The following is a 13,524-nucleotide window of genomic DNA, read 5'->3' on the forward strand; positions in this document are numbered from 1 at the left end:
GGTCACCTGTTCTCCAGAAGGACCTTTGTCTTTAACTAGATCACAAAGAAGAGGCACTTTTTTTCCTACAAACCACATAAGGTTCTATCAGAATCACTTTTTCCTCAAGCAAAATTCCTTTTTGGTATATTGAATGGGTGAAATGAAATGACAAGCTCATCTAGTCTTCCATATGTAGCCTCATGCTAGAGCAATGTGAAGCAAATGCTGAGGGCTTACTGACAGCAGTATAATCTCCCCAATACTGAGATTGATCTAGTCTGCAGAGAAAGGTGGCTGTGGTGCATACAAATGAAGAAGCAATGCTTTTGGAAAGGTTACAGTGAGTCTGATCTCCCTGCCAGCAAAGCAGTGAGGCTGTTCACTAAATATCACAGCCTTCAGCTTGAGAAACCATGTATAGGAGGCAGAAAGAAGGTAATAGGAGAGATGAGTGAAGAGAAGGAGCAGCTGTGATTAAAACACAATAGAGGAAACCATTCAAGGGCCAAAACTGTGACAGAAACTGGGTGCAAATTAAGCAACGTGCACAATGGTGTTTGTGTTCTAGTGTGCCCTTGCTTCATGCACTAGTGTAGCTCTACACACTTGAATTCAATTTACTGCAATAAAGTTAAAAATTCACAAAGAGCTGCTTTGCCTGAAGTTCCTCCTGAAATTGCTCCATCTTTTCCAGAGAGAACTGAAAGTGACGGAGCAACATTTCCAGTTCTGCCAAATTGTGACCATTTTTGGGCTACTACATTTCAAAACATAAACCTTATTTGTTTTTAAAAAGACATATCTTGTGGCTATTTCTCTAGGCAGAGCAATTTCAACCCCTGTGGGCAGACAGCTTCCTTAGTTTCCCATTTAATTTATGTGTAAAAGTTCACAGGGAGCTGATTTGCAGAAATATCTTGTGTCAACCATTCCATGTGTCAGGAACAGTGTGTTGAGTAGGACCAGGGCTGACCAGTGATTGTCAGTGTCCCTGTACTTAGCACTGGCAAAGCTCCACCTTGAATCTTGTGTTTAGTTCAAGAAATATATTGAGGGGATGGAGCAAGTCCAGAGAAGGGCAGTGAAGCTGGTGAAGTGCCTGGAGCAAAAGTGTGAAAGGAACAGCTGTGGGAGCTGTGGGTGTTCAGCTGTAGAGAGACTTCCACTCTCTGCAGCTCTCTGAAAGCAGATTGTAGTGAGGTGGGAGTCAGCCTGATGACAAGATGAAAGCAAATGGCCACAAGTTGTGCCAGCATGAGGTAGACTGGATCTTAGGTAAAAATTCTTAATGGGAAGGGACATCAAGCCCTGGAACTGGCTGCCCAGGGAAGTGATAGATTCACCATCTCTGGAGGTATTTACAAGGGGTGTAGATATGGCACTTAGTGACATAGTGGAGCGGAGGTCTTGGCACAGTTGGGGTAACGCTTGGACTTGATGACCCTAAAGGTCTTTTCCAATTTAAATTATTTATGATTCCATGCACTTCACTGCAGCTGTACTTTGAAGTACCTAATTTTGTCCAGACCTTGCTCATGTATGGAATCATCAACCTTTGTTTACTCTCCAAGTGACTAATAGAGGGGAGTAGAATGATACATACCCATTCTAAATCTTTTTCTTTATCTGGACCTCACACATCTACAAGATTTTACACAAATTTCCACTGATGAACACAATCCTCTATTTTATAGCCTTCAGCACATAACTGTTTTATTCTCTTTCAATGAAAGATCTACATGGTCTATAATTTCTAAAAGGAGTTTTTTTCAAATAGGAAATGAAACTTGCTTTTACAGTAGTGTGAACAACAGCTGGAAGCAAATTGAAAGTTTCCCAGCCAGGAAAAGCTGTATCTGAAAAAATGAGCATCATATCACCCATCACAAAAATGCCTTATTACCTGTGCAATCAAAATAAAAAATAAAAACTCCCTGTTTGCCAAACTGGGATGTGCTGTATGCCGTCTTCTGACATCAGAACTACAGCAATTGTTTATTTCAACTGTAATGTCTGTATTATCCCTTTATAAGTGAGCTGTAGGATCAGTGTAGGATCAGTGGTGGGCTACAAACGCTTGTTTCACTGAACTGTCAGTAGCCTTTGGAAGACCTCTTTGACTCTTAGAAGATATAAAGAAAATTCTTATGCATGGTGACTATTGATGAAGGTGAACAATATTGTTCTAAGTATTTGAAATTATAGATTTTTTTACACAGTTTAAAGATTTGTTTTGTTTATTTAAACTGCAGAAATCAAAAGAAATGATGTTAAGAAAGTGGTAAAATTTTAGTTGTCATAGCAACTGAGCTCAGTGAGTAGAGAAGCCAGAAAAAGCTAATTATGTTTTTTTCTCAATGTGCAAAACCTTTAGGGTAATTTTGTTCAGCAGTCAAGTAACAGAAAATTCAAAACTAAAAAAGAAGGAAAGTAACATAGTACAGGAAAGAAACATATATTCTAAATCTTAAACTCTAACTCAGACAAAACTCCATTTAACTTGTGATCTCACTGAAACATGTTAAGATTGTAAAGATTTTATCCTGAGAGCTTGTACAAAATTATTTTGAAACCAAAGAACAGAAAAGCCCAATACTGTTGGCCTGTTTCATTAAAGAATCAGGTTACTTTATCCAGACAAAGGTCTTGAATTTAGTATTGACAGGAGGTCTTGTCCCTAAACCAGGTAAATTATCTTGACTATATTCTCAGAATCAAATTTGCCCTCAAAGAAGTTGAGGCAACGCCTACACATCTACTTAATCTTCTGCAAAATCTTTGCTCAAAGGAGAATAATAAAAACATTTTAATTCAACAGGAATCATTGATTTCCTAGTATAAAAATCTGCAGGTGTGCCTACAATTTTCATATAACTTGTTTTCCTCTGTGCTTCCGTTAGCACTGAAAATTAGTCCAAATTTAGTGACTGGCCTTCATGCCATCATCTCAGTTACTCATAATCCACATTTAATAATAAACAGAAGAAAAAACAGGCTTATGTTTTTCAGTAGACAATATAGTAGTGCATTTAACTGGTTTACAACAGATACCATAAATCATCCTGCTGCTGTATTTTGTTCACTCACAAGTGAACATGGCTGCTGCTTGTGGCTCTGCTGTGCTCTGTGTGGAGAGGAGGGGATTTCCAGGAGGGGATTTCCAGGAGGGGATTTCCAGGAGGGCAGCTTTCACTGCTCCAGCCAGCCCACACTTGAGGCTGTGTGACACAGAGCAGCTGAGCTCCCTACAGTGGTGTTATCCCCAACAGGGGAGCCCCGAGGCACCCAAACACTGCATTACATGCCAAGGCTGTCAGTCACTCCAGGCTCTTCCAAACAGTGAGCACACAAGCTGAATTTACTCTGTCTCAGGCAGAATTCTAATGGGATTTAGCTGCTTTTCTTATAAAACCTACTTCTGCTCAGTAAGTCTTTCTGTGCTTGCAGTGCCACCTAACAATCCATCATGACTCAACATGGTACTACACAGATGACTCAACAGATCTGCTAAGGCGACTGCCAGTTCATCAAAGTAATGCACATCATTCCTTTCATCATCCCCCCTAAATAAATATAAATTACTCACTTCCTTATTTTTCCATCCCTGAATCTATTTCTGTAAGTCCTTCACTCACAACAACACAGGATAAAGTAAATATTTTTTAATTTTGGATTATTTTTGTTGCCAAATGCATCCTTTCTACTTCACATCTCAATATCTCCCTCTGTGTGATCATTCATGCATCCTCTCCCCTCGCTTCATACAGGGGAAATAATTTTTTTAGAAAATAAATTTCAACAATTATCTTTAGGAAAAATCCCATTCAGGAACAGGCATGTTGTATATACATACAGGAAGTGCAGATGCATTTGAAGTATAAATGCTCCTCATTAGCTTAACATGAATGAAGAAGGAATAAAATATTCTTTGATGTTTCCCGGGGCGATATAAAAAAAGTGACACAGTCATTTTTGACCAGGGTCCAGGAATGATAATGGATGATAGTTTTTATTTTCAGCTAATATTGTAGGATAGCACATACTTTGAGGTTTTATCACCTTCTGGATTATTCTCTGAGGTGGGTGGATTTTCAGACTTTTGACTTTTATGACAGAAAAAATACACTGACAGTTAAACTTAAAACATAAGATTTAAGGGAAAAAAAGATTAATTTAATAGTTACTAAAAATATGCCAGAAGAGGAAAGAAAAAATAATCATACTTCATTCTCAGCGCTTCTAAGAATATCAGTAGATATGGTATTGAATGCTGACCAAGAAATCAAAGCAAACCCCCAGTTATTCCCATTCCTCCCTAAGACATGTCAAGCTTATCTGACATTTAACATGGAGAAAAACCAGCTTGGAGGGAAGGAGATGTAATTGTCTTACTCAGTTGTCTAGTGTGGTGTTGCAAGCCCTGAGACTGCCTGTCATTGCCAAATTTCCAGCAGGTTATCCATGGCAAACACCTTTCTGTGCTGATCTGATCCGGCTGGGCTGATGCAGCTGCAGAGCAGTGAGCCTGAGCAGGAGTTAGCCACGTTGCTCAAAGCACCTTAAACTCTGGAAATCATGGTAGTGGTGAGGAGCTCAGACTGTACATGAGATGTGGTTCCAAGATCCTGTCTCATCAGTAGAAATTACTCCTGGTGCTGAGGAAATGAAGCAGCCATCTCAAAGTCTGGTATTCAGTTTGTTAGATTCAGAATTCTAAGACAACACAGGGAGAGAAGTTTCTCTTCCCTCCTATTAAGGTAGGTGCTTGTTCTTTGTAAATGCCAACTTCCATACATTGATTAGAGAGAAATAATAAATCGCTAGATCAAGTCTTAAATTTGTAGTTGGCTAAATTCCAATGTGGTAATTCCCAATCAAAACTTACTGAAAAAAAATTGCATCTTACTCCTTTATTTTTCTGTACTTTGCTGATTGATTTGAATTCTAGTTTTTAGTTCACTTGCTGACAGATATTTGATACAAACAAAGTTAATTCCTTTTCCCTTTAGGACATGACAGGTTTACCTTTCAATGAGGACAGGATTTTATGGATATTTTGGACTCACCTTCAGTAAGGGAAATAATACTTTTGAGGTACCAAGGTTGACATGCCTCTCACCTTTTCCTTTATCATCTAATCAGTGAATGGCTTCAATCATAGCAGCATTTTCTGTCCATAAAGCATTTTAAATATTTCCTAAATTAACATTTGCAGTGTTCCACCTCTTATTCTGTTCATGCATAATTGAGGATACTAATAGGTGAATTGGCATTATAAAGTGGCTGTCAATGGGGAATTTAGATGACAATTACTTTCTATTTAGTGTTATAAAAAGTTTGGAGGACAACTTCCACAAATGTACATTTGTATTGCAGCTGCTAGTAAAATAATGAAGGACTCCATTAATTATTTTCCCCATGTACTTAGAGAACTGTAATATTTATTTTATCAGCAAAATTGCAGGATAACTCAAAGCAACACAGGTAGATTGAAAACACTGTAGATTAATTACTTTGACCTTAGAAGGGCATCTGGCTCAATAGTCTATCAGCAAACCAACAATCCACTGTGAATCTGATGCTGGTCATTATTGTTAAACTTGCTGTAAAATAGGCTCAGTGCTCTTTCACCACTTTAGTTCACAGAGAAGTATGCACATAAAATCAAAGCTGTTTATGTAAGAAAACACTGATCTCTGTCAGAGCACTTGCTGTTGGGTCTGAGAGGACAGGTGAGGACTGGTTGGTGGTGCAGTCCTGGCTCTGCCACCCACCACTGTCGTTCCACTACAGAAGGAACAGCTCCATTGCAAGCACTCATGTACATAAACATTTGCATGAATTAGAATTTATTCACATAAAAATATGCTGTAGGACTGGGTTGTGACCTGCCAAATAGTTCTTATGAATAGCTTGCTAAGAAACATCATAAACTGTTGGAGTTTCACATATCACTTTTGCAATTTAAAAGCTTAAAGTTCGGTTTAGGCTTATCACTCGATTCTGTTTTTACGGTCATCAAGGGGGAAAGCTCTTCTAGAAGCTGTCTGTTTGTCATCCTGATGTCTAGACGTCAACAGGACAAATCAATCACTGAAGGCATTTACATCTTTTCTAACCTGGGGATACATGACTTGCTTGAACTAGACTGTTTGAGAGAGGATGGTGGGTAAGACCAATCCCTCTCAAAATGAGCAAACATGGTGGGCTAAAATACACAGCCACGTTTCAGTATGAATCAACACAAATTTCTGTACTTGTTAAATAGCAAAATCTTGCAGCTAATTTTATATGAGGATAAGACTGATTAAGATTTTCATCTGTAAAAAAAGCATTTTCATTTTAACCTGCTTCTTAGTCCACCTTAATGATGTAAGCTGAAATTTCCCAGGAATATTTTTGAAGCTTCAACCAAGAAAAAATTGATATGTCTAAAATTAAATTTACAAAGTTATATTCCATTATATATATATTCACATATCTATATATGTCAGTCAAGGTGTTTTCAATAAATCCCTATTTCCTTCTTTTGGAAAGGCTATATAATATGCACTATGTTGGTTAGCTTCAGGGGTGTCATTGACTGCTGGCACAAAAATATCGCTATATTTGCCCAATTGATAAATCTCTATGCTGGCAAACTGGGTTTTGACATTTTGTAACTTTAAGCACTGGAACATGTAACAATGCTACTTCATTAATGGAATTTTTAAATCCTCATCTATCAAAATATCAATGACAGTTTTAATTACTTAAATGGTAAAACACTGTAAGAACTAGTGGTTTTTTCTTAGATTTCTCAAGACAGAAGAACTGATGAATATCTGTCTCAAGCACATAATTGCAATATTGTATCTACATTGTAGGCTTTTGAAAGATGTTCAGTTTTGATTTAAAACTACAACAAATGGTATAGGGCTAGTTTGTGCAATTAATTGTCTTTGATTAAACTTTTATGTTTCAATATTAATCTGAATCCCTGTAGATTCATTTTTCAAATATTGGATTCCATTACCACTTTTTCCATTGGAGTATTAACCATTATTATAAATCTCCCTTTCTTGAGATGCTATGTCCCCCAGATCATTCAAGAGATAATTTTCAATTCCATATATAAGGGTCCCCTTCATGTTTGCAAACTATGGAACTTGAAAATGCAATGCAGCAAAAGCTGCCTTTTTTTTAAGGGGCTGAAAATCCTTAATTACTCAATTACATTGTATTTTCAAAAGCATCTTATAAATCATGACTGAGTCTTGAAAAAAAGAATATAAAAAGTAGCAAAATAGCAAGACTTTACTTGCCAAGGCATCAATGCAGATCACCCACTAAACCCAGAAGAAGAGTTAAATTACAAATTGGAAAATGACTAGATAAAGTTAAAGGAGTTGGTGATTCTTTTTTCTAATGTGAGAGTCAGACCATGAGCAGCTTCCAACAGGGGATGGAGTGGCTATCCAATTATCAGAGATTCAAGTAATCTACTTCTACATTTAACTTGTCTTGTGTCTTGTGTATTTTATTATGATATATATTTGCTTACAGAGGGTATTTTCACTTGTTTTGTATATAATTTTTTATGTTTTGTATCTCTCAGTTTCAGAGAAAAATAAAGTAAATGACAACAAAACTGGATTTTATTGCTCCTGATCCCTTGGCATAGAGATGATATAATCCATTTTGCTAGTCTATCTTGGATCAGTGGCTGAGCCTAGGGAATAAGAGCTCTAAATATACAGAGATGTTTCATGAAACACAACGTTTATTTTATTCTGAAGCAATGGGACACTAAGTCTTAACAGTACAACTGAATTTATAGATGTAAGTCAGGTTGAATTACAGATAAAAAAAGAGAAATTCTTGTTCTATTGTCTGTAGTGATTCTCTACACAGTGGCCAGCTCTGATCTGATGGTTTCCTTTCATATGTGAATTTACCTGGCAGTTATAAATGCTGAGCCCTGCAGCCATGAGGTCTCCTCTTTAATTGGGTAGAGGTTTATTGTCACCAAAACTTACAACAGTAGGCTTTGTAATTTGTCTTTCTTACTTTTAGATTTGAGAAAACAACTATATCATTACTAACATTTCACTTGCTGAGGAAGAAAAAATTTGATATTTTAGCTTCAGGTTGAAAACCAGAACACAGCTCTTTTAAGTGTACCTTCCAGTCCTTTCTGACTTTGAGACACATATAACTTCACAGCAAGGTGCAGGTAAAGCAGGAAGAAGCAACTGGCTAAAAGCCCTGAAGGCCAGAATAAAAGCCCCAAAATTGTCTTTGTCTGTCTGTTTTATAAATATCCTTTGGGCAGTTGATGCATTTTCCAGACATTAAATTATTTTCTATTTGGTTTTATATGTATCTCTAAATAAGACAAATCTGTTCAGATTATGGCATTTCTAAAAGCAACCTGTGTCAGAGTTGTTGAGAAGGTTACTATTTTTTTACCTCTTTTCCTTGAGTGAAAAAACCTGAATGACTGGTTATAACTGCTGGATAGCAAAGCAGAACTATTTTTATTCATAAAAGGTGGGCTGCTAAAGTCTATAATTCTGAGAAGCTAAAAATATCCACATTTTATCTGTGTCCTTGTAATTTCCTCTAATTTAAGGTAAAAAATGGTCAGACTTGTCTTTTAGAATGAAATATGTCTGCAGTGCACAATGTTGCTCCAACAAGGTCAAACCAACCACACTCTGACATCCACATGGTGCCATGGTGATGGAAATAAGTTTTGCAAATTTTCCTTGGATGTACCACCATGCTATTAGCAGTCTGTTTCCTTTTCCCAGAACCAGCTGTCTTGTAACTCTCTTGGAGTCTCTGGACTGCACACATTTCCCCCATGTCTGCAGCTGAAACTCCACAAGCAGAGACTGCTGAAGTTTGAAGATAACAGTAAAAGCCCAACACACAGGTTTTAGACTGGTTGGTTGACTCCCCCTTTGAAAACTGGAACATCTAAAATAATAAATGTTTTTTCCAAGATATTTCCAGGTAAAAGCAAAAACTGATTTAAATTTGAAGCAAAAGTCCAGAAAGAAACTGAAAAGCAAAATGTTAAATATTTCTGCTTTTGTCCCTATTTTTTTGCAAGCTAGATACATATATTATTCATCACACTTAGGTATCCTAGTAAAAGAATCTCAAACTAAAACAAATTGCTGTGTGTTCTCCTCTAACAGGTCAGTGCTGTTAGAGATGGGTTCAGAGCTGCCAGGTCTGAGTTTTACACAGCCAGCCATTGCCCTTGCTGGTTTTGCTCAGCCTGCCTACAGACCCCATTCTTTCTTTTGAAGGCCATTCAATGAAGGAACTTGTACAGCTTCTTTGCTTGGTTTTGGTGATATATCATTGCAAAGGACACATTTTTCCAGAAATATGTGAGCCAACTACTTCCCAAACATCTGGAAGCCCTGAGATGTTTTGTGTAAACTCTGCGGTGAAGCACAAGACAAACATTATCAGCTCCAGGGAAGTGGCCATGGCATTGAGTCCCTGTGACTTGCAGCAAGGGTAGGTTTGAAATTCTGCAGAGATGACAGCATTATGGACATTTAATATGGAGATTAAATGATTCACCACTATGGAGCAGAAAGGGAAACTTTTTTTTTCTAATATAAGTATTTCTATAAAATTAGCATCTTTAGTGCTTTGTATACCAAATGCAGACTATTAGATTTCTTCCATGAACTGATTATGAAGTATTATTATCTGGGAAAAAAAAGGGCATTGATTTAGATATTAAAGGCATTAAAGGTAATTCAAAGATCCCTGCTGTGAAAAAGTCTAGTACTTGGTTTGTTAACCTTCTCCAGAATTAACATCTCTAAAGTACATGACTGTATGAGGTAGTATAGACAGTATAAATGTCCTATTTAGGATCAGAATCTTGCATAAAAATGTGAGATAGAAATTTCTCAGTCTGATTCAATGGCTACTCTCTTTCAGACTCTCTTTTTGCCTTTTTTTTTCTAGAAAGGAATTTAAACAGGAGCACTTGTTAAACAACACAGAAAATCTTAGACAGCTGTAATTAATGTAAATGTACTTGTTTGTAATTTGAAATTAAACATCTCAACCTCAAAATGGAAATTCATGTTTAAACATTCTAAATATAATAATGATGCCTTCAGCAGCATCTCAATAGCTAATATTTCTGTCAGGATGGCCCAGGTTTGCTAATCTTTTTACTTTCACATTGTGAGTTTGTCAGAAATAATACATAACTATCAACTTGAAAGACTGTGAATGACTTTTGTTATAGTTTTCACTTGATTTCTTAATGGTGTTATGACCTTGGAGCCTTGTAACTCAGAATAAGAACAGAGGAAGTCTAGAAAGCAAATCTGGCATCAATACCAGTTACAGAATTTTACATACAGTAAAAGTACCAAAGTACTGGCCAGTTTTGCATAGATTTTTCAAAGGGCAAAGTAGCCATACACTCAAAATAATAACAACAGCAACAACAACATCATCCCAGTCTGATCAACTTGAAATCAATGCTTGATTTTTGATTTTTCACTGTTTTTTTCATTCCATGTTCTGCTTCATATGAATTTTTCAGGTGAATATACTTCTTTCGGCTACCACTTGTGCTAGTCATTCAATTAACAAAAACTCTTTCACATGTAGTTTTTGTCAGTGTCAGTACGTTTTCAACTCCAATTTTGTGTTTGAGAGTTTTTGAAAGTGTTGCTACAGCTTTGTATAAAATATTTAATCACTGAGAGTATCAAAATAAAATTGATTCTCTGTTGGGGTGTTATTAGCATTAATGCTCCTGAGCTAAAAGGAGATGCTATGGGACATATTTTCACAGTGAGCTAGATGGCATTTTAATCTTGCAGTCACACTGAGTATAATTGGAGACAGGTGGCTAAAGCTCCACGTTCTATTTCAAAAACATTATGTTCTCTCCATTCAGATATGCCTAACAAAGCCCCAGATTCATCCTGTTATATTTTGCCAGCTGAACTTTGCAAAATGGAAGATGTCATAGGCTGTAAAACCTGGGCATTAATTTAGCTAAGCCCACGTGGATTTCAGGTAGTTTAAAATCACACAGTGCATGGTTACAGTATTATGTAGCATAGATTTTTCACCAGAAAACACCTCAATGGCCATCTATTCTGACCTATTTTTTCCTGACCACAGCATTTCACACATATTTGCAGTGCAGAGGTGATTACTTCATTTTGCAGAAGAAAAGCTGATTCTGGGGAAGATGGTATTCTGCTCAGAAACTAGATTTATATTTTACAAAGTGGAAAATTAAAAATTAAGCATGTATAAGATAGTACATAAGAGGAATATGATATTAGACAGATTACTGTATAGCCAAAATCTGCATGATTTTGTACTGGAAATTATTATGCATTGATGTCTCAGATACAGCATTATGACATTAAGACTCTAACACTGTTCCCTGGCAGACAGCATGGAATCTGTTCCAAGAAGGTGATTCTTATGTTCTTAACATTAAAAAAGATCTTAAAATCATGTCTGGATGAAGAATACTTCCTGTCCCATGAAACAGCATCTAAAAACTGTTGGTTCACTAGAAAATTTTGGTGTAATATTTGCCAGTCTTTGAATTCTGTGATAGACATTTTTAAAATTACTTCGCAAGGGAGACCATGTCATATACATTATTGTTAGACTTAAGACATCTGTTTCTCATAGAAGCCATCTGAGAGGTATAAAGCCAGACCTAAAAAATTTAAATCTGAAACATGTGAAAAATTACTTGCATTTTAAAATCTAACATATTTGCTTTCAAAAACCTGATTTTAATAACCCAACTTTGTCTACTAGTCATGTCTAGTAACTAGGCATTCATTTACCAAGTCAGCAGAGACTTGGTAAATGAATGGAGACCTCTTCTACCTGTCCTAGAAAACTTACATATGATTTAGTCAGCTGAAAAACTCACTATAGGGACCCACCTTTAAAACAGCATAAATATACTGCTCACAACTTTTATATTATAAACTATAATTTAAAGCACTTATCCTGAAGAAAAGAGACCAGCTGAATTCCCTTTTCAGCCTTGAAGGGATTCAAGCCCAGAATGCTTCCATGGCTGGTAACAATCCTAACCAAAAGCCTATTGTTTGGGTCAGGTGAGGAGAACCATTTAGACAATTATAGCCCAAATCTTACCAGCAAGGTCTGCAACAAGGTACAGGGTGTGCTTGGAGCCTCCCGTTCTGGCTCTCGATGTGTGGAGGCTGCATCCCAAAACAGATGGTTAGCTCACAGCTGTCCTATTGCAAACTGATGTCCCACTGTGCCATAACACAATTTTTTCTCCTCTGTCACATATGAACAAATCTTTTTGCTGTACAACTATCCATATTTTTAGTGAGAGCATGGCAAGATAATCCTCTTTTTTTTTTTTTTTTTTTTTTTTTTTTTTTTTTTTTTTTAAATTTCAGAATGACCTGAGGGAAACATTGTCTTTAATAGACAGATTTGGGCCTTTGAGGCTTTTGGGACTAACAAATGTATTGAACTCACCAATATACTTTTCATGCAAATGATCTTTGAAATAATTAGTTAATCTTCAAACATGATAGCCAACACTTCTTAAAAAAAACCCAAATACTTTCTCGTCCTTATGCCTACCTCCTTATGCCATTACTACATGATAGAGGAGAATAGATTCCAGTTTTTCCCCAGTTCCCATTTTTTTTGAGTGGCTGGAGTATCTTGGACAGTATTTGTCAGGCACTTCAGTCTTTGTGAAAGGGGGCCACATCTGTAATAGAACAAAAATACAGTGCTGAACTGTTAGCAGAGTCCATGGCAAAACTGGCCAGTGCAAACTCCTGTGCTTTCCAAACACTTCTTGGTCACTGCTTAAGGGTGAGGAGGGACCGAGGAGAGTCCAAAAGAAAGCAGACTGGATGCCATTATCCAGCTTTGGTAAGGAGGGACTAAGCATACTTGCCTGATCACTCAGTGCTACCTGCCCTGTCTTCCTGTTATGAAAATGCAGACTGGACAACAGATTTCTTGCAAGTTGCCAAGATTTATAATTGCAGGTGTGACTGTTTTTAGTCTGTGGCCTTTGGTGCATCTAGCACACGTTCAGCAGTGAACAGCTCTGTTCCAGGAGTGAGGGTGAGCTTGCAAGATGACTGAAAGGCCTTGGGCCTTCATGTATCATTCAACTTTGCTGTTGACAAAAATCCTTGTTCAAGTCCTTTTATGTTGAGAAATGATGATTAGCACCAATTATTTGAAATTGGTGGATTTATGTATTGATTAAAGTGCTGCTCAGTATATTACTAATGAAAGCCTTCTTCAGCAAATTGACTAAAGCAATGTTTTCAAGCTTCCTAAGGATTTACAATGAAAAACCAACTAAAGTCAATTATTTTTAACCCTCACTGGAAGTTCTTTTATCTTAAAACTTGCTTACTGTCAGCAAGTAATCTATGCAGTAATAAACAGATAGTTCCTTACTAAATTTATTTCAAAGCTGTTTCTGTATACTCAATTTATCAGTCACATAAGGATAAAATGCTT

At 36.8% G+C, this 13,524-nt stretch overlaps 1 long non-coding RNA gene across 1 annotated transcript in view; it reads right to left on the reverse strand.

Annotated features, from left to right (window-relative positions):
• LOC116183495 (uncharacterized) overlaps positions 1-12,212 on the reverse strand; it is a 48,179-nt gene extending 35,967 nt beyond the window's left edge. The window contains exon 1 of the long non-coding RNA XR_004148130.2: positions 12,154-12,212. This is a non-coding gene — a long non-coding RNA (uncharacterized LOC116183495). The remainder of the gene's footprint in view (positions 1-12,153) is intronic.
• Positions 12,213-13,524: the final 1,312 nt, after the last annotated feature.

The sequence above is a fragment of the Lonchura striata genome, chromosome 3 (genome assembly GCF_046129695.1).
Source record: "Lonchura striata isolate bLonStr1 chromosome 3, bLonStr1.mat, whole genome shotgun sequence".
Classification (NCBI taxonomy): domain Eukaryota; kingdom Metazoa; phylum Chordata; class Aves; order Passeriformes; family Estrildidae; genus Lonchura; species Lonchura striata.